A 22,268-nucleotide genomic window follows, 5' to 3' on the forward strand; every position below is an offset into this window, starting at 1 on the left:
CAAAATTTATGTATGTACTTAGTGTATGCTTTGGAAATTCAAAACCTTAGTTGCCACTCCTCTTAGCCTTTGAAAATCGGCTCTTAAGTATCTACACCCACGGCTCGAAGTGGTTAACTATAGACAGTAGAGGAGTAGGTCTAACATAGCAGACTCTGACGAGGGCTAGGTCCCTTCGGACTTCTTATGGCTCAATAATGGTAAAGCCATAGGCAAGTCTAAAAAGACTCCATTATTAAGTCCAAAGCTCCCGAGGTGTGCACCATCCCCCACATAGTGGGCTCAAGAAAACCTCTAATAGATCCCAGTTCCACTTACCCTAATATAATTAACAACATCAACCATTTATAGGCTACTTAAGGACCTCTCTTCTTAAGCAAGAAAAGAGAAACCAAATGCTTTGATACCAATGTAATGGAATTGGCCTATTTAATTTGAGAGTAGCGGAAATTAATGAGAGTACATTTGAGAAATGGCTTTGTGAACATAGCGGGTGAACATAATTGAAGATAGAAACATAATCATAGCAATTAGCTAACTTGGCATGAACAATACTTTTGCAAGAGAGAGAATTTAGAGAACATGACAACAGTTGAGGACCGGATTTATGTGGAGCCGGTCCCCCCTCCAATAGGAATTTGTATTATGATTTCTCCCATTAAGAGAGACTTGTTACAATACAATCTTTGTGTTCCTTGTCACCTAGGTGATGCAATGAAGATGGAAATCTTCATGCATCACAAACATAACATAAACTTGAAGAAAGCTTTAACTATCCCAAGCCTCAGTCCCAAGACCTCAAACACCTTCGAAGGTGGAGAGAGCTAGCAGGGAATGAGGGTAGGGAAGAGGAAGAAGAAACATTTTGTAGGAGAAAGAATTAGTTCCTCACTTATCATAACTCTTGTTGCTAGCATACATAATAGCATAGTAATGAAGAAGAAGGATATGGAAAGCTTAAGCATTGAAGCATGGCTCTTGGTTGGATTTGCACTCCATATCCAAGAGTGTTGGTGTAGTCTCTCAACCTCTACTTGCTTGGAGAAGGAGAGGGAGCTCTTGCACTTTGCATAGCACACAATGAGACTGTTTGTGAGTGTGTGTGGGTGAGTATACCCCCTAAGCAACCCCCTAGCTTGCTTGGGTCGACCCCCCTTGTAGCTCATGCTTGAAGCTCATTGGACCCCTCCAGGCCTAGCCAATCACAAGCAGGAGGCATTACAAGCAGCAAGGGTAGCCTTGAGACAAGTGTCCCCCTTTTTCCTTTGAGAGAGAGGGCTAGATAAATGCTAAATCATTTAATTAAATCTCCTAAATTAATATTGGACCCCTTGGGGGCCAACCAATAGGCTTCAGGCACACCATGAGGGCAACATGAGGAGGAACTTGACCAGTGTCCCTTTTGCTTTATTTGTACCATGCATGCCTTGTATGAGTGTATGGGTGTTCTCTCTCATCCCCCCTCATATAGGGCTCGCCCCCTCCTTGTAGGGATTGAATCTTTGACTTTTTGACACCTCAAGCCCCTCATGCATAGGCCCAGTTCCCACCACAAGCTTGGCTCATAAGCACTTTAAGCTTGGGCTGGGTTCTCACCTCAGGTGCAACCCTAGCATCTCAAGCATGTCAAGCACCTCAATCATCAAGCACCTCAAGCACCTTAGTCATCAAGCATGACAAGCAGGACAAGCACCTCGAGCTGGGTCGGGTTCCCGCTCCTCAAGCTCAGTCCTAGCTTACCTAAGGTCAAAGGCCTTTTACACACATTATTGGAGGTCTTCAATGAATCTAACCCTAAGGTCTTATGCTCCATTTGTTAGCCTTGCTCTTTGATAGACCATCTCTCATTTGGGCCCCTTTATCATTGGCCCCGTGTTGAGATAGATCTATAAGCACATGTCTATATCTTACCACTTGTTCCCGTTTATTCTCCCACATTAAGTGATCAATTTAATATGAGAAAATCATTTGGGTTGGTTAGATATTAGATATTAGATTTTATGACAAGAAATACACCTTCGGGATTGTGGTGTGATGTTTATCGATGGAATTACACTCATGTAACCAAAGACTGTAACCGCATAGCACGTATTCAACGGGAACAAGGCTATTCCAACTTTCCACAATATAGACCACAAATGGGAAATGCTGAAAGAGCTCTTGTACCTACCCAAATGGGAGGCCAGGAACAAGCTAGATCAGTGTTGGGAGCGCAACCTCCTGCACCTGGAACTACTCCATTAAGGTACATGGGAGCTAGTGAGTATGAGCAAAACTTAGAAATGGTGACCACTCAATCTTACTTCCAAGAGGATGAGCCACCATTGATAGATTTGAGCTCAGAAACACCAATCATACAACCCGAACAACCATTATACACCAGTCAAGACATAGATCAATTCTTACTTTATCAATCAAGGAAATAGGGGCTATGGCCAAACACAACAACAACCACAGAAGAGAATGTATCAAGCTAGACTACCTCTTAAGTGCTATGGTTATGGTGGTGAACATCTTGTGAAAGATTATCCATACAGAGGTAGACCTATGCAAGAGGGAACTTCTCAAGGAACTCCTGACCAGAACCCTACTACCCAATTTCCTTCGATTCCAGGATTTTGCAAGGATTGTTCTATCACTCACCTTGTAAAAGATTACCCAATGAAGCCAATAGGGAGTGATAACGCCAGAGGGAAGACCACGTTAAATATTGTTGATGTGATACCCTCACCTCAGACATCGAAAATGGAGACAGAAACTATAAATGTCCCAGTGAGAGTTGTGACTCGAGCTCAAGCACGAGGTGCAAAAGAAATGGAGGAAATGAAAGAGAAGAGCCTTAGAGTTGGAGAACCATAACATCAAGAAAAAAACAAAAAGAAAACAAGGAGACTTTGACCTAGGAGCCAAAGAGCAAGTAGCAAGGGATCCTCAGAAAGTGCCAAACCTTCTGTTGATAGTATTGCTCAAAATTTGAATCCTAAAAGAAAAACCCAGCCAAACTTGGAGGTACTTTGATGATATCAGCGTCTCTGAAGTGAGTGTGGGGGGTTCAATTCTAGTGGAAAAAGTCAATGAGCCATTTGATGCTATGAAGAAAGGTTATGATAGTTGCATCATGGCAATGACGAAAATCCCTAAAAAGTTGTAAGATTATCCCAATCCTTGTGAGGAAAAGATAAATCTAGCTATACATCAGCAAAAGATCAGAGAGACTCAGGCAATGTTAGAAGGACCACCAAAGACGATTTTACAAGGACCAAATCCTTTCCAACCATTGCTCAAGGCAATTCACGAAGTAAACTCCAGTGTAGAACTTGGAAGCAAACTAGTTGTTCCTTCTATTAGTAGAGAGTCATTGCAGGCATATAACTCTCAAGAGCCTGAACCTAAAGAAAGGCCTTTGACCACAGCTGATTTAGGTGATGAAATTCCAGAGATTGAAGAGGCCATAGAAATGGGAAGCCATTAGAGAAAAAGCTCATGATGAGTTATCGTCTTCAGGAGCCCCACCCTTCTTAATTGTGGATTTCATAGAGAGATTATCTTTGGATGGAAGAACCATGCCTTATATTGATGATCAAGGTTCGGAAGATTTTTTTCCAAGTAAACAGACTCTAAAAACCATGCCATCTTATCTAGGGGATTATGAGACAAAATCAGTAATTTTGAAGGTCCCTTCAATTTGGAGTGCTCAATGAAAAGAGTGTGATATAGCAAATTTGCAAGCGTTGATGACTAGCCTTGTGACATGCACACTTCCATTGATTGAACTCTTGAAGGTCAAACCAGAATTATGGGAGCATGTGGCTAAGTGTCTTAATGGGGAAAGCCTGCAATTAGAAGAACAAGGATGAGTCTGCAATTAGCAGATGGAAGTCTCGAATGCCCAGTCGGCTTACTAGAGAACGTAAAAGTAAAGTCTTGTGGTATTGAGTACCTTTATACATTTACAATTGTAGATTTTGGAAAGAATGCCAATTACGAGGTGACTCTTGGACGTCCATGTTCAAAATGATCCAAGATTGGGGATATAACTACTTGTATCTTAGACATGAGGGAGTTATAACCAGAATTAACTTGAGGAATCATGAGTACTGGGATGTAACTCATTCCTCAGTTGAAGAGTTTGACTCAGCTTCTTCCGAAGACATCGAAAATTTTATCGGTAAAGGTACTAAACTTTGGATTTGTGGAGCATCCTATAGATATGAAAATATGAGATCAGACGGGATTGTGGTTGAAAGGAATATCAAAGATGAGGCTTATATTCTGATGCCTTTCCCAGAATACCTGATTGATCTCAAGAATGGATCCATGTTCTTGCCACATTGACAACTTGTGCGCTTCCTAAAACAAACAAAATTCTATGATATGGATGGCTATGACATAGTCCCTATCAGGATGGTCAAAACTGTACTCAAAATGAGCCCTTGCAAGAGGAGTTCTATGAAGCTAATGAATAGATATTTCATGGAGATATGGTTTCAGTAAGAGATCTAACCCCATCTGATTATGACACTACCGAGAGTGGTGAGGATGAAGGGAACTTTGATAGTTCTGATGGGTATGACTCTGATGACTCCATAGTCCCTAAACAAGAACTTGAAAAAGTGAGAATGCTTCTACGAGGCAGGGAAGAAATTGCTGTAGAAATTTCTCATGACAAACCAAAACGTAAGTTCTGTAAGAGTCATAGGAAATTTCAAAAGTAGGTTCTGAGGGAAAAGAGACAGAAACAAAAGAGGGATCTCGAGGAGATCGACAAAGAACACTTTATACCACCAAAAATTCCTCCTGAGTTACGAGGAAAGAATGAATTTTTATACTATGTGGGAGCCAATGACTGTATCAAGGATGAGGTCAAATGGAGATATGGTTTCCAACTAGTCAAGAATCTCAATGATAAGAAAAATGAAAACCCTAAAAAGAAACGAAATAGGAAAGCAAAGAGCAGAGTGGACTCCTCAGTGAGCACCATCCACTCAAAGATGACCAGGGTAGAAAGGAGAGCATTGTTACAGGAAAGAAAAAGATTTTTAAAGGCTGCTTGGTCATCTACCAATGATGATTCCGATAGTGAGGAGGATGTGGTGAGTGTTCCTAACAACTTTAAGAAGTTCACTATACAGGACCGAAAGATAGTGTTGCAAAAACCTATCCGTGAGAAACTTGAAACTCCAGGCGAGTCTTATGGCCGTACACATACAATGAAAACTTTGCTAAGAAAATCAAGGAAGAACTTGATAAGCTTTTAGATGCTGAGTTCATTTATGAGATTAAGCATACCGAATGGGTTTCCCCTATTGTAGTGGTGCAAAAAAGAATGTGAAGCTTCGTGTGTGTGTGTGTGAAATGTCGAGTCTATCGGATTTGCTTAAACCCTAATAAATATAAATTTATGGTTAGGCAAGGAAAGATTTTGGGCCATATAGTTTCAAAAAATGGCATTTCTACTGATGCTTATAAAATTGCGGTCATTGTTGAATTGCCAAGACTAATAAATGCCAAGGGGGTATAGATATTCATGGGTCATTGCGGCTACTATCATAGATTCATCTACATGTATACTAAAATTGCTAAACCTTTATATGGACTCTTGGTAGTATTTGAATGGAGTGATGATTGTGAGCTATCATTTGAAAAATTGAAGACCGCCTTAGTGTCTGCTCCTATCCTAAGAGCACCTAATTGGAATGAGATTTTTCATGTGCTTATTGATGCATCAGCTTACGTAATAGGGTGTATTCTAGCACAACCTGGTGAGAAAAATATGGATTTTTTAATTTCCTATGCAAGTCGCCAGTTGAACAGTGCTGAAAAGAATTACACTACGACTGAGAGGGAAGGTCTTTCAATGGTCTATGCAGTAAAAAAAATTAGACACTACTTGCTTGCAAACAAGTTCGTGTTTTTTGTTGACCATCAAGCACTTCTTTACTTAGTTAACAAGCCATGTGCTTCAGGCTGAATTGTAAGATGGTTTATCATACTCTTGGAGTTTGATTTCACGGTGGCTATGAAAAAGGGAAGCACCCATCAGTGGGCTGACCATCTCTCTAGGATAACTTCTGGTGAGGATCCCATAGGAGTAGACGATGATATTCCAGATGCCACTTTGTTTGAGATTGAGACTGCACCAAGATGGTCCAGATCAATTATAACCTTCTTGTCTACAGGGGTTATTTTAGAAACAACAGATTCTGTTTCTCAAAAGATAGCCTTCTTAGAGGAAAAAAAAACCATATCAATTGATTTTAGGGCGGCTATACAAGTTGGGAAAAGATGGTTTACTTTGTCTGGTTCCTAATCTCGATGATTACACACGGATCTTAGCATCAGTTCACCTTAGTGTAGAATGTATCCATTACTCTTGAGATAACACTGCCAAAAGAGTGATGTATGAGGGGTACTGGTGGCCTACAGTCCACAAAGATTCAGAAGAGTTTGTACATGAATGTTTTGTTTGTAGATGGAAGGAACCACCTCAATACATTACTCTCTATTGAACCCAGATGAACCCAAATTGGAGCCATTACATTGAAAGATATTTAAAATTTGGTCATGAAAGTGAAAATATACCCAAGCATCGGAAAAAAGCCATTGAGGTTGAAGCTGCAAATTACACTCTGATTAAAGGGAAACTATTTAAGAGAGGAAGAGATGGGAATCTACGGACTTGTGTTTGTGAGATAGACTATCTCTCTATTCTTAGTCATGCTCATACAGGTGTAGCAGGTGGACATTTCTCTAGTGAGACTACAGCCAAGATCATTCTTTGGTCAGGGATGTGGTGGCCAACACTTTTTGGCGATGCTCAAGAGTATGTTAAAAGGTGTGATCAATGCCAAAGAACAAAAAATCCTATCCAGAGTGACAACATGCCTCTCAGACCTGTCATGGCGACAAGGGCTTGTGCTAAATGGGAAATAGACTTTGTAGGTCCCATTAAGCCTCCGGCTCGTCATACGCATGCCGAATACATTATTGTGGCAACTGATTATTTAACAAAGTGGGTAGAAGCCAAAGCTACTATGAAGAATGATGCGCGTACAACTGCTAAATTTCTCTATGAGTTTGTATTTACCCACTATGGCTTGCCGATAGAGATTGTGAGCGATAGAGGAGTTCATTTCATAAATGAAGTAATTGAGTTTGTACTTGATGAATTTATGGTGATTCACCATAAGTCGGATCCTTATCAACCACAAGCAAATGGACAAGCTGAAAGCACAAATAAAACCCTCTGCATAGCTTTAACTAAGATAGTTGAAAACTCACGAACTGACTGGGAACAGAAGTTACATTCTGTTCTATGGGCGTATCACACAGCGTATAAGACATCAATTGGCACAACACCATTCAATTTAGTCTTTGGATTGAATGTTATTCTCTCCATGGAGTTCTTAATTCCAACCTTGAGAGTAGCTATGCAATTGGAATGGACAGGCCATGAGTTCACTGAATCCCTAGATGACTTGGAAAAGTTGGATGAAGATAGACGGATTGCCGTAATGGGCATCTATGCTGAGAAAAGAAGACAAAAGCAATGGCATGATACTCATGTTAAAACTGATTGTTTCCAAAAAGGGGATTTAGTTCTCCTTTACACCTTGAAAAAACATAAGCGAAAGTTGAAAATGAGGGGTCTTGGACCATTCATCATCAATGAGTTGAGTGCAAGTGGTGCTATATGACTGGAAACTTTGGACGGTGAACCTATGTCTAATTTCATCAATGGAAGTCGCCTTAAAAAGTACAATGAACCTCTAACGTCATAAATGCTAGAAAGAATGCATGCTGCCAAAAATAGAAAGGCACAAGTGGAGTTGCTTAAGCAAGAAGCACAGGCGGAAGCATTTGAGAAGGCTAAGCAATCCAAGGCACGTAAAATAAAAGCTAAAATGTTTCCTATTGCTACAATAAATTGTGAAGATGAAGATGAGTTCATTGAGCCATTCCGAATCTCTTTAGAACTCCTCACTGAGAAAAATCATCTTAGAGCATGCATTTATAGATTCTGGAGCAGACTTGAATGTATTGTCATGGGAAGTCTGGGATGCTTTAGGCCGACCTGAACTTCTTTCTACCAAACTAAACTTTCTGAGTTTCTCACAGACAGAGACCACATGTTTAGGATGCATTTATTTGAAAACTAAACTTATTTCTACCAAACTAAACTTTCTGAGTTTCTCACAGACAGAGACCGCATGTTTAGGATGCATTTATTTGAAAACAAGAATCCAGGATGAACCAATGTATGTTGTCTTTTATGTGGCTAACAAGAGCGAAGGCTTGGAAGGAGTGATTGTGCGCAAGCATTGGATGAAGGTGACCAAATGTCATCTGGATTGGGATGAACGTCGATACACCATCAAGGTAAATTCTCGTACCCTTACAGGACCAAGTTCCTCTGGAGTACAGGATCTTCTACAAGACAAAGAAATCTTTACACACTACTGCTTCCAACAAAGTTTCAAGTGATCCATTAGTATGGATTCCAACAAGTTCAAAACATATACAATCTGGGTGGCTAGTAAAGAAAACACTTCTCCAAAGCGAAGGCTATGGGGGGTTGGGAATGGAGGGAGCTATAGGAGGGAGCTTTTTTCATATTTTTGCTCAACTAAGCAATTAAAAAAAAAAACTCCCTCCAAAGATTCCTCCAAAGCTCCCTCCGTACCTCAGTTCTTGGAGCGAGCTTTTCGAAGGGAGCTTTGTGTGTGTGTGTGTGTGTGTATGTATGTGTGTGTATATATATATAGGTATGTGTATGTGTGTATATATATATTCCTCTCTTTCTCTCTCTCTCTCTCTCTCTCTCCCCCCCCCCCCTCTCTCTCTCTCTCTCTCTCTCTCTCTCTCTCTCACTCATATGTAAGTGGGCACTAGACCCTAAAACATTAGTTAGTTGGGATTAATGTTTTTCAAATGCAAACACAACATTATTGTGTGAGAAACTTCTTAAAAGTATATTGCTTATGAGAAAGAGAGTGAGACTTGGATGTTTTTAATCAACTTGGTCTCACTCTCTTTCTCATATGCAATATACTTTTAAGAAGTTTCTCACACAATAATGTTGTGTTTGCATTTGAAATACATTAATCCCAACTAACTAATGTTTTAGGGTCTAGTGCCCACTTACATATGAGAGAGAGGGGGGGGGGGGGGGGGGGGGGGGGGGGGGAGAGAAAGACTGGAATACACACACACACACACACACACACACATATATATAGATATATATATACATATATATAGATATATACATATATATACATATATATACATATATATATATATATATACACACACACATATATATATATATATATATATATATATATATATATACATATATATACATATATATATACAGCTGTAACTATAACTATATCATATATATACATATATATATATACAGCTGTAACTATAACTATATATATATATATATATATATATATATATATATATATATATATATATATATATATATATATATATATATATATATATATATATATATATATAGTTATAGTTATAGTTACAGCTGTATATATATATGTATATATGTATGTATACGCGCGCGCGCACACACACACACACACACACACAAATCTCCCTCCGAAAAGCTCGCTCCAAGAATTGAGGTACGGAGGGAGCTTTGGAGGGAGGTTTTTTTTTTGAATTGCTTAGTTGAGCAAAAATATGAAAAAAGCTTCCTCCATTCCCCTACTCAGGCTATGGAAGGGGGGAGCTCAGCTCTACTGGTGGGTTCCTAAGAGTTCACGGATGATGGAGCCTATACCAACTGTTTGCTATCAGCAAACAATGCCTACTATCAACACTCCACTAAAGCAACTGTAAAAATACCAACAAAGTCGTCAACAATGGAAACCTTAACAAACAAAAACACAAAGATGGGTGTCCAAGAGAGTTCTTCGAGCACAAGGCTATTATGATGGAGCTACCTCTCTATGGTTGCCAATAATAGAGCAAACAGTGGTACCTCAGAGCACCACACTCTCATCTCCAATTTTGTCTTAGCACCGACCAATGCAAAATAACAAGTCAGAACAACCATTGGTGGATCAGTTTCAACAAAAATCAGAAAAAAGCAAGTGGGTACCACGGCTCACATTAATCAACGAAAAAAGTTCTCAAGGAGTGGAAACCGCATCAACTTCTACAATTCTCACCACTCAGAAATTCACTTCCAAAGTGAGCTTATCGGTACCTGCTCTAGTGCCAGTGCCTAAGCGATTGTACATTCCAATTAGGGATCCCAAAATAGATGCTCTCACCATCAAAGAAAGGGCATTCCGTTTGCAGTTCCAATTATTTGGTATGTCATCTATAAATCGCTCTTTATTTCCAGATTACGACTTTCAAGGTCAAGTCAGTTCACAACTCAGGTTGTGGGCATAAGGGTCACAGTAGGGCACTCTACAGCAGACACGCTCAGAGGTTAATCCTAAAGCTTCAAGTCATATATACTCTCTGCGTATGGTTTGCATGTACTTAAACTTTTCTTTTCATTTTTCTCATTTGGTGTGAATTAAGTTCAAGCTAGAGAGTTGAGCTTAGTTATGTCGTGTCGCTCATGCGGGTAACGATGGGCAAAAGAGTCTAAGTCTAAGTCTAATTATCTGAGGATGGAGTTGGAGCAGGGAGGGCATATATGTGAGCTTTGAGTGCGGTAACCTCTACAGCAAATGTCCCTTGACCCTTTGATGGTTAGATTGACTTAGTCAAGCCAGTTAAAGTCTCAAATACCCTTAGTCTTTTCTTACACTGGATATCTTTGACATGCATTGGCTGTGAATGCATTTAGGGTATCTGAATTAAAGATACATGCATTAAACACTTTTCTAGAACCCATGCACATGAGGGTGCACAAATAACAGGTCAACATCAGAATACTTCCCCATAACTTTTTCAACCATCTTTGGCCAAGACGACCAACATTAGGAAGGGGGGAGCAAGGTCAATAAAAGTTGGTAGGTAGCACAATGCAATCTATCGGTATCAAAAACAGTGGAAAACTTTTGAAAGTGATGCACAAAAAAGCAGGATCAGTGTAGTCAAAGAGCCTTCAAGGGGATGCAACGACCACAATGATCAAGGTGCCAAATCACCTAAAGCTCCTCTTGAGAATGAATGCAGATCAAAAAGATGTTGAAACCCTTGGGTGAATTCGAATTGCAAGAGTTCATTTGCATGCATTGAAGCTCGGCATTGTGCAAGGACCGACACCAAAGGGAATTAAGAGATGGCATGGGGTCAAATTCTAAAACAAGGAAGCCTATGTCGGATACAGATGCAGAGCAAAGGGTGGAGAATAAGTGACAAATACCACTCTGTATGATTAAATTGTACACGATGCTTTGAAGAGATGCAGTGTGAGGAATTCCTTCCAGAGCCAATGTCATGCGCTTGTGTGCTTTTTGTTGAGTGCAGTCACCCAGGTCTACTAGAAAAGTGTTGAGCTCTTTTTGGTGAAAAAGAGCACCTCAAATGCTCTGAATCCAACTCTACAGTATTACACTTGCAAGTTTAACCGCTTGGGGGAGCAGGACATTTATAAAGGATAGTAAGAATGATCCGAGGCATGTCATCTTCTCTTGTTTATCAAAATGGACCAATGTCAATATGAGGCGATGGTCCTACAAACAAGCAATATAGTTAGATAGAATTGATGGGCCAACATTTGATCTCTCTGCAAAAATTATGCAACAGTTGTTATGGAAAAGAGATCAAAAACGTTGAAGCCAGAGGGATTCGAAACTGCGCATGAGAGAAGCAAGGAGATAGCGTGTGAATCAACTCAAAAATCAAAAATCAAAAGACCATGCTATTCTCAGCATGAAAAAATCGCCAATAAGGATCAACGATAAAGGTTACTCTCTCTCTCTCTCTCGATTGCATCAAAAAAATCGCCAGCTATCAAGTAATGTAGGATAATATATATGGCAATGTTTCATAATAAGAAAATGTTTCTCACTAAGAAAATGTTTCCTTATGTTAGTTTTTTTCTTAGGTAGAAATGTTTCCTATGTGGATTGTATGTTGGAAAAATAAGATTCCAACAAAGTTTTCCTATTGGTAAGCAATTTTTCATAGAAGTGCTCCCAACTTGTGGAAATAAGGGTTTGGTTCCTCCAACATTTAAACATTTCACACACAAAATCGTCCAAGCTCTTTGCTTCATGGAGTTGCCTCATTGTTTCTAACAAGTCCTTGTAGATCCCTACACTCCAAAGATGCGCTCGCACTTGCTTTGTAGATTCAAATCCGCTGCCATTACAATACAAGAGAATTCCTCAAAACATCAAAACTGAGCGACGCTGCTCTGCCACCCTCGAAGAACCTGCTGAAGCATTCCATGTACTCCAAGCTCTTACCAAACCACAGCCAAGCCAAGGTGTTCATAGTCGAGGCAGGCTCATTGCTTAGAACCTCTAAACAAAGAGCCTTCCAAATACACGTCCAAGCAGTAATGCTGGCAATGGTGGAAAACATCAAACAGCAAGTCCGAACAGCCTCAGCACGTACGAAGAGCTGAAGCTGGAAGCATACTCAAAAAACCACGACGATAATCTATAGATGTAAGCAAAAGGACCAGGATCCTCATCCTCATCCTCATCCTCCCCCTCAAAAGTAAGATGAGGACCCACATCATGAAGAAGCAAACCCCAGGTGATAAACCCTGATTCCTGAATGCAATCCTGTTGTAGTCATCAGAAGGCATACTACTCTCTAAACTGCATGTGCCTGCGGCATGCCCATAAGAAATGTTTGGGTGACTCTGGAACATCCTAGTGACACCTCAAAAGTAGGATCATGGTTTGTGCACATCACCCAAGTGCCAACAGCCAACATGAGCAACCATCCATAAAAAATACATAATGCATCGAGAAATGTGAACCTCACAAATGTGTGTCCAAAAGTGAGAGAGAGACTCATGGGAAAGACCGACATGAAGCCAAGCGTGGAGACGAGTTGGCCTTGCGCACTGCTCTATCTGTCACCGTTCCTAACCGAATACTCAAAGAAGGAGACATGATCATCCTCCCAATCCTCCTGATGAAGAAGAAGAAGAAGAAGAAGAAGATGAAGAGCAGGGCTTGAAGGACTCTCTCTAGAGGAGCTCACCACTTTACTGACAGAGATGTTGCATGGTGCAACATCTGAGGCACACTAGGCCCAATCAAAGACGGCATTCTAGGAGCATGCCCCAGAACAATTGGTATGACGAGGAGTGCAGGGAGATGAGAGCGCAGCTTCGGAGGGGTCTTCTCTTAGGAGTCATCATTTACAGACAGTCCCGGATTGCCTTCCGGTGCCTTGTGCGAGAGAAGAAGCGAGCGTTCCTGGCTCAAATGGAGCGAGACTTATACTAGTTGTTTTTTAGTAGAGACTCAGGAGAGGCATGTCAATTCTTTCATGAGCACTCCCCTCCCCCAGTGATTACTTCTCCTTATGTGTGAAGCCAATATGCAGCATCCTCATATAAGGTCCCTGGACAGGCACCCCTTCCAGAGCCTCCAGAGTCATGCCCACCTACGAGTACCTTCTTTACCACTGAGATGGTAAAGAGGGCCATTGACAGGATGAGGACCAAGAGGGCATATGATCATGATGGTCTAGTAGCAAAGCACTTTATACATGCCAGAGACATGCTTGCAGAGGTTCTTGCAGTGATGTTTAATCATGCCATGTGTGAGGGGCTACCTGAGACTTGGAGACAGTCTACTATTGTGCCTATCTTCAAGGCAGGTGATCCTACCGAGCCTGGGAACTACTGTACTATTATGGTTGGGTGGACACACATTAGCACGGTTGTATGCATCCATTCTGGAGTAGCAGTTGTGCAGATGGGTAGAGAGTGAGGGCATATGGGCAACAAGACAAGCCGGTTTCAGGAGGGGCTTTTGAAAATTGACCATATTCTGACACTCATAGCCATCATTGAGGAGAGTAGGGCACATGGGAGACGGATTTATTGTAGCTTTGTGGATTTCTGCAAAGCATTTGACATGGTGCCTAGAGCCAGATTGATGCGCAGACTACAGGAAATGGGGGTGCCCATAGAGTTGATTTGGGGGATTATGGCTCTATACGAATCAGTGATGGGACATGTACGCACACCTGAGGGCACATCTGACTTAGTTTACTCTATTATTGGAGTGAAACAGGGTTGCCCACTGTCCCCCACTTTATTTGGTATGTATATTGATGAGGTTTCTAGTTACATTGACAGAGAGGGTGACAGAGGTGCCTAGTTGGCAGGGACATGGATCCCATTGTTATATGTTGATGATATTGTGTTGATCTCTGACTCACCAAAGGGTATGCAGCAACATTTGGATGCATTACATAGCTTTGCGCAGGATAGTGGACTGTCTGTAAAGCTTGGTAAAACCAAGGCTATGGTGTTCAACACCACGTCACAATGGATCAAGAGATCAACACCTACATTCACATATGGTCAAGAGACTGTGAAGTATATGGATGCATACACTTACCTTGGGGTAGTCTTCACTGGACCGAGGTTTTCTTTGAGGAGAGCACCAGAGACTAGACTAACCAGGGCTTATGCGGCACTGGGAGGATTATAGAGGATATGTTCGTAAGTTCAATTCCAGAAACCTCGAACAAAGCTATGGCTCTTTGATACCTTGGTAGCTTCATCTATGCATTATGGGGTTCAGGTTTGGGGACCTTCTGTGGGTCAGGATGGTTGGAAATGTATGGAGAGGCCCTTGGTATCTCTCGGCTGATTAGGACTAAAGCCTCCGTACCACATGAGATCATTCGAGCGGAGTTTGCCGCCACCCCTATGGAGATAGAGATGCTTACCAGATCAGTATCATTTATGCATAACTTGTGGGATACTACCAGAGACAGATATACTAGATTGGCCCTTCAGTCTTCTAGATAGTTAGCTTTACAAGGGGACACATCATGCCGGTATGCACAGATGACATCATGGTTCCAGATGCATGGCTTCAGCATGGACAGACTGCCCCCCTTCTAGTACTCCCTAGATTAACCCTCGTTGCCTTTTACACGGGTGGAGATTACCAGACTTTTTTGTCACAGGACCTGACCCAATTGGCACCAAGAGGACATGGATAGAGCCGACACAGGATTTGGGACGGAAGATGGCTTTCTATAGAGAGCATCTTCTCCAACTCACAAGAGATGGGTTTGTGATTTGACCTAGTTATATGGACACACATTTATCTCATGGGTTACGGTGTGCCATCGATCAGATACGTACATCTTCGCACCAGCTTGAGATAGAGACTAGTAGATTCAGAGGGATATAAACAAACATCAGGATTTGTTGATTATGCCATATGGAGCCAGAGACACAGTTGCATTATATATGTCACTACATAGTGTACTATGAGATACGGGGGTGCTTCCACTGTTTATTCACGGAGGGTTTTGGACTGCTCTCCAGAGTCATGAGTTATCAGGATCAGAGATGTCTTGGACTGTATCTACTTGAGCTACACAAGCATAGAGAGAGTCTATTGAGGAGACTTGGAGTGCAGTCCCAGAGACAGATTACAGATTTCTTTACCCCAAATACGAGACAACTAGAGGAGCAGCCACCACTGTAGGGCTCAGTCCATATACACACTAGCGGCACTCTCATCAACCGAGCATTGGAGCTAGGGAGAGACAGACGCCCACGACTAAGGAGAGAAGCTACAGAGCATCGACGACGGAGACTACAGCAGAGGATCCGAGCCATTCTATCTCCACATCCAGAGCACAGATGAGGAGGATCTTCTTATGACTTGTCACTGTCTTTACCATTGTATCACCCACTGTACTGTACTAGACATTCATGGTATCAGCTGTCACATTCCCGCCCGCACAGTCGTAGCTAGTAGCACTAGTCTTCTAGTTTCACTTTCATTTTCATTTTTTGTATCCAGTCATGGTATCAGATAACAGATTGGTCACATAGGTCATTTTGGCCTTTTTAAGACGTTAATATATAATTTCATCTCTCTCTCTCTCTCTCTCTCTCTCTCTCTCTCTCTCTCTTTCTTTCTCTCTCTCTCTCTCTCTCTCTCTCTCTCTCTCTCTCTCTCTCTCTCTCTCTCTCTCTCGGTGACACGGTTGGCCCGTGGCTGGGGCCCATGGCTGCCTATGGGCTGGTTGGTCCATGGGCTAGCCTACAGGGCTATGGCCCTTGGCTACTTACTACCTTGGATGGCCTAGGGGTCAGCCTTAGCCACCCTGTGGCTCTCTCCATGCCTCTTGATGGCGGGTGACCGTGCTACCAATCTTGTAGTCCTTGTGGCTTTTACCATTATGCGCCCTGCACTGCTTCTCTCGGCTGTGCACATTTGGCCATCATGGCCTTCCTCTTGAGTGCCCACCATGGCCTTTAAGGCCTTAATGTTATGCTTGGCCCTTGTGGCCCGTTTTGTGGTAGTCACTGGCCCTTTTGGCCCCTGCCCAGTGCCATGGCGCCCTTATTGCCACTCTACATGGCATGTGCACCACACGTATTGCATGGCTTAGGCTGTGCCCCCGTGTACCGACTTATGGCCTTTGTGCCCGTCATGCCATGCACCCTTTATTGAGCGCTGCCCACCTTGGTCCATGGCCTCATGTGCTCCCACCTTAGCTTATGGCTTTGTGCGCTCTCACCTTAGCCATAGTGCCCTCCTTGCTCGTGCGCTCCTTCTTCCCTAAGTGCCACACAAAAAAAAACTCACACATGCATAAGCTTTTGACGAGCAAGATGATAGAAGTGAAGAAGAGAAGAAGATGCACTCTCTCTCTCCATGGCATCCGTGTCTGCAACAACAGCCTCACCTTAGTGGTTCTCCTTCCCCTCGTCGAAGCATCGACACCATGCTCTGATACGAATGTAAGGTCTGAAGAAGAGAAGTGAATGTGTCATGCTAATCACCACCTAACCGGGTTTCACACTAGTTATGCCCACTGACCTACATGACTAGACCTTTGTCTAGAGGACCCTTGTCCTCACAACAGTAACAAAGTGACAAAGGTAAGTGGGGTAGAAGTATAGGTATAAGAGGAAGTAGAGATAAAACTTGTAAGAGAAAGAGAGAGAGAGAGAGTAAACAGAGTAGACTCTGTGTCATAAAATTTATATTTTATGAGATTCACAGGTTTTTCTCTCTCTAAAAAGTAGCTATCTAGAGAGAGAAAGCACAGGTAAGCATAGGCTAAATGCAATGATTTGTAAAAAGATTTATTTTGACTCTAGTTTATGGTAGTCAAAAGAATAAACCTTTACAAGTGCAAAACAGACACTCTCTCACTAGAATTCTAGAGAGAGAATGTGTAAAAATGTTAAAAACGGGTTGTGCATGGAGGAGGGCCAAAACGAGCAAAATACCGCTTACGGGAAGGTTGGGAGTTGGGCAGAGGGACTGCAGGTGGGAACCAGGGCATACACATGTCCAAAAAGGGTTGGCCAATGCAAAAAGGGGAGAGAAAAGGAAGAGGCGCATTTTGTTTCTTGCTCCACAAGCTAGCCCACTCTCTCTCTCTCTCTCTAGCTACTAAAAATAGCAGAAAAGTGCTTTTGAATGCTAAATTTGCTTCATGAAAAAATGTGAGCTTGAGGAGGGGATATCTCTTGCATGCTTGGCCAATTTTGAGCATGGAGGAGTGCTGGTGAAAGCTCTCATGTCCTCTACACTCTCATCTACTCAGTTTTTCATATATTCATCTTGCTTATGCTGCCTCCCTTGGTAGCTATGTAATTACTTAGTCTATGAAGCTCATTTCTCAAGCTTCCATCTTGATATACATGAACTCTACTCCTTTTCTCCGCTAGTTCTCTTTACCTATGTGGTATTTGAGGACTTGAGAAGAGGAAAACGGGGGAGCTTAAGTCTTCCTAAGCTCCTATGATGCTATGGCTATGGAGATTCTATGTACAAAGATCCTATGTTGTATTATGCTCAAGCAATGACTCTTTTTGAGCTTGGAGCACAAAGAATACAAAAGCCTTTCGAGGGGGGGCCGACCTCATAGACTCGGCCTCCCCTTCTCCTTCTTCTTCCTCACCCAATTCTTCTAGCTACGATGCGAGTGCACAAGAAGCTAGCTCCTCTGCACCACTCCGAAAGGGAAGAGGGCATATACGTGTGCATCCAGCATGGAAAAAGTCTTGCCGTCTCCAAAAGTTCAAGGAAGGAGGAAAAAGCATTACTTTCCTTTCCTTTGATGGGACATATGGTGATATGAATATAGTACTACACTTTATTCAACAATTTGATGCATCTTTTGGAGGTGAGCATTTCACAGAAGGCTCTAAGCTACGCCATATGGCAATGTATTTCCAAAAGCTAGCTAGGCATTGGTGGGCTACTATAAGAGCTTAACGTCTAGTGTCAAGGACTTGGAAGGAATGCCAAATTTCCATCATGAAGCAATTTCTCCCAGAAGGCACTAAAGATGAAGTCTTAACTGCATGGAGAAGCTTCAAGCTGGAAGAGGGAGAAACCATCCAAAAGCACCTTGATAAGTTTTGGGATCTACATCTCAAAGCCACTGTCTTTAGCAAGATGGAATTCTTTGAACAAAAGCAACAATATTGCACTGGGCTTCCAGATGATTTGAGAGCATATATTAATGCTCAAAGTCCCAAAACGATCTCCGTCGTGATACACCACTCTATTGTAACTGCCAAGATCTTTCCTATAGCTACTACAATGACGATGGTGAGATCCAACCAACGTAGAGAAAGGCCACCAAACGGGGAGAGACCTCCCAACAATAATCAGGAAAAGAAGAATGACAAAGGCCTTTACAAAGGCAAGAAACGTCTTTCTCCCGAAGAGATGGAGTGCTACCGTAAAGAGAACCGATGCTACAAGTGTGGAGAACAAGGTCATGCATATAGAGCTTGTCCTTTACGGACAACTAAGAATGACAAGCCACAAGCATCTTTGGTTACAACGCAAGATAAGAAAAAAGAAGACGATGAATCACGCCAATGCTATGCATGGGGCAAAGTGCGTGACCAAGATTGTCTTATCTTGTTTGACCCAGGCTCCAATCGCAACTTCATCTCAAGGGAGTTGGCAAGTCGATTGGGAATTCATGCACATGAGATGGGACATTCGCTAGAAGCTGATGGGGCTTTTGATACTCCAGCGGTCCCAGTCACTCCTTTGATTGAAAAGCTTTGCATACATGTGCAAGGATATGTGGACCAAGAGGATTCCTACATTTCTCCTCTTAAGCATCAAGGTGTTTTGTTGGGCACGCCTTGGTTTCATCGTATGGTTGCCAATCTTAAGTTTCTTGATAGAATTATTTCTTTTCAACATAGAGGTAGAGACATTAACTTAGATGTTAATGATAAGGAACACACTATCCCTATTGTATCCCTTGATTCTTTGAATAAATCAATAAAGTCTACTCTTTCCGCTTACTTAATTTTTGTCAAAGATTCTTTGAATGATGTTAATTCTCTACCATGTGAGCTAAAAGATTCATCTAAAGAAGCAGCAAATTTAAAGTTGTTTCTTGATGAATATGCTGATTGTTTTACCGATTCTATCCCAGGGGAACTACCTCCTCCAAGGAGAGAAGATGACCATAGAATTGAGCTTATTCCAGCAAGCTCTTCACCCAACAAACCACCATATAGGGTCTCTCTTGCACAACAAGAGGAGATTATGACTCAAGTAAATGAGCTAATGGAAAAAGGGATGGTGCGTCCAAGCTCATCTCCATTTTGCTCACCCGTGTTATTAGTGCAAAAGAAGGATGGTTCATACCGCATGTGTGTGAACTATCGTGCACTAAACAAGAACACAATTAAGAATCATTTTCTGGTTCCAAGGATAGAAGATTTGTTTGATAAGCTTCAAGGGTCTTCCTACTTTAGTAGGATAGATCTCAATAGCTCTTATCATCAAATTTGGATCGTATCGGAAGATATTCACAAGACCGCATTCCGCACTACCTTTAGTCTTTATGAGTTTATTGTGAGGAGAGGATGTCACGTGACACATCCCAACCTTATGTGTCCATGGACAAGCTACACCATAGCAGGGTTCCCATCAGTCAAGTCAGTCTAGATTAGCAGTGATCTGGCACTTTTGTGAGTCTATTCGTAGACCGTGCATGCCCAGTCACTCAGTATAGATGCATATCCTCCGGTTCAGTCACTCAGTATAGATGCTATCCTCCGGTTGCACGCAGCATGATCATCAGTATTCCCTTCGAAATCCATTAGAATCAGTTAGGGGATTTTTTAGATGACTTTATCCCATTTTTCCCTATTTTTGACATTTTTCACTTATTTATTAAGTGACTTTTGTTGGGTAGTCAGTAGAGAAAATTGGGTAAGTTAATATATAAGCAAACCCAAAGTTAGCACTCCATTGCAGAAGAGGCAGCAGGAGCTTCCCGCTCAACAGGCAACTTCTCAGCAGGAGCTTCCCGCTCAACAGGCAACTTCTCAGCAGTACCCCTCCCTCAAGCACTTAGCCTCGCCATTCCATTCTTTTCCTTGGCATCTCCCCACAGCATTCAGCATCGCCATCACATTGTTTGCCTGGCGTTTACCCTACAGTACCATTCAGCCCAGCGTTTTTCTTGCAAAAACGCTACACTTCAGCCAGCGTTTTTCTTGCCAAAAACGCCAGCAAGACTTCAGCACTTCTCCAGCGTTTTCAGCCCATTTACTAACGCTAAGAAAGCTGCAGATTTCAGCAGTGATAAACGCAGGTTTTCAGCAGTTAGCAAGGTAGCAAATTCCCCCAAGTTGATCCACCATTTTCAGCCATAAAAACGCAGCCAAAACAGTCATTTTCAGCCACCGAAACAGTCCCCGAATTCAGCAATTTGAAGACCACAGATTTCAGCCACCAAGTCGTCGTCGTCGTCATCACCGTCGTCGTCGTCGGCATAGTCCCATTGCATCAGTCCATTGCATTTGCATTGTACACCTTTGTGCAATCAAAGTAGAGCACTCTTGCCGACGAGAGTGGGGCCTTCGGAGGAGGGTTTTACAACGTCTCGGGTGTCGTATCTCTTCTCTCTCCTTCTCTCAGTCTCATTCACTTGCACGCACAATATCCACTCACTTTGTTCGTGATCATAGCACTCTCTATAAGACGGAAAGCTCTCTCTTTCTCTAAGAACTAAAAGGAACCTTGAGCAATAAAGATCACTAATCTTGAGAAAATACAACATTCATTCCGCTGCATCGAACATCTTTCTTTCCTTTTTCTTTCCTGAGAACTGATATGGCATTATATTTGGTGCAAAAGCAGAGGCTAATTGTTCGAACTACAAAAAGAAGTGCAGGAACACTCCTGTCAAAAGAAGACGGATCTCCTCGAGAAGAGGCTTTATATGATTCTCAATCTTGGCTTCCAAGAATGTGGTAAACTTTTCAAAATCTTCTCGAAGTCTATGGCTGTAAGATCTTTATCCGTGGGATCAGCCTCAATTGGGTTTGCTTTTGAGTCCCCGTTTCTTGACACCATGCCTTGATGACGTGTGTTGAAGGTAGCGCGCGAAAACAGAAAACTAGACTGGAAGATTGTCACGGGAGAGAAGCTCGAAAAGAGGACTCGGGAACGCACACTAAAGGTCCCTGAGACTTGAGTACACCCCTAAGGTGTGCACACTTATATCCAACTTGGGTGCAACTACTTTTAACGAAAAAGCTCCTAGTCACAGGAACCCGACGATTCCATGCTTGGAATCGTCAAAACGACGATTTTGCTTTACCTTACGTTGGAAACATTCGAAAAATGGGAGCCGTTGGAACAGGTCGTTTCTCACACTCGAAATGGGATGGAACGAGAACAATACACGTTTCCTTGTGCTGAAACGGGTGCCACGCGTCACATTTTTTTAAAGGTTTTTTTAATGGTTCGTTTGAGCCTGTTTTCTTTACTACGTTTTTTTTTAACGTGGAGCATGCCCGTTTTTTTAGTCTGCCGTTTTTTTAAAACATGGAGCCTGCCCGTTTTCAAGTACTTTTGCAGGCCATTCTGTTTGCGGAGGGGCCTCAAGAGGAGTTAAGTGCTCTCTTAGGAAAAATATTTTCCGCACTAAGAAAGGGAAAAACAATTCACGGCGAGGTTGGAAGCAGGGGTGAGATGAAGTTGAGAGAGAAAGGGAGAGGAGTGGAAACTAAATTTTGTACCTGCATGTGAGAAGTAGTATTGCCATTGTTATTATGTGTTTTATGACTCGATTTGTAGCCTATGCCATGCATGACAATGTGCTGG

General features: G+C 42.1%; 1 protein-coding gene across 4 annotated transcripts in view; it reads left to right on the forward strand.

The window, feature by feature from the left end:
- The window catches only part of LOC147437172 (uncharacterized), a 67,074-nt gene that overhangs the window by 26,183 nt on the left and 18,623 nt on the right, over positions 1-22,268 (forward strand). The window contains exon 1 of one of the 4 annotated variants that reach the window (XR_015184827.1): positions 12,207-12,699. The exons of the other annotated variants lie outside the window; for them this stretch is intronic. The gene's annotated coding sequence lies outside the window, so the exon portion shown is untranslated. Of the gene's footprint in view, positions 1-12,206; positions 12,700-22,268 lie in introns of those variants that run through there. 4 annotated transcript variants of the gene reach the window in all.

This window comes from Adiantum capillus-veneris, chromosome 17 (assembly GCF_014529385.1).
Source record: "Adiantum capillus-veneris isolate H3 chromosome 17, ASM1452938v2, whole genome shotgun sequence".
Classification (NCBI taxonomy): domain Eukaryota; kingdom Viridiplantae; phylum Streptophyta; class Polypodiopsida; order Polypodiales; family Pteridaceae; genus Adiantum; species Adiantum capillus-veneris.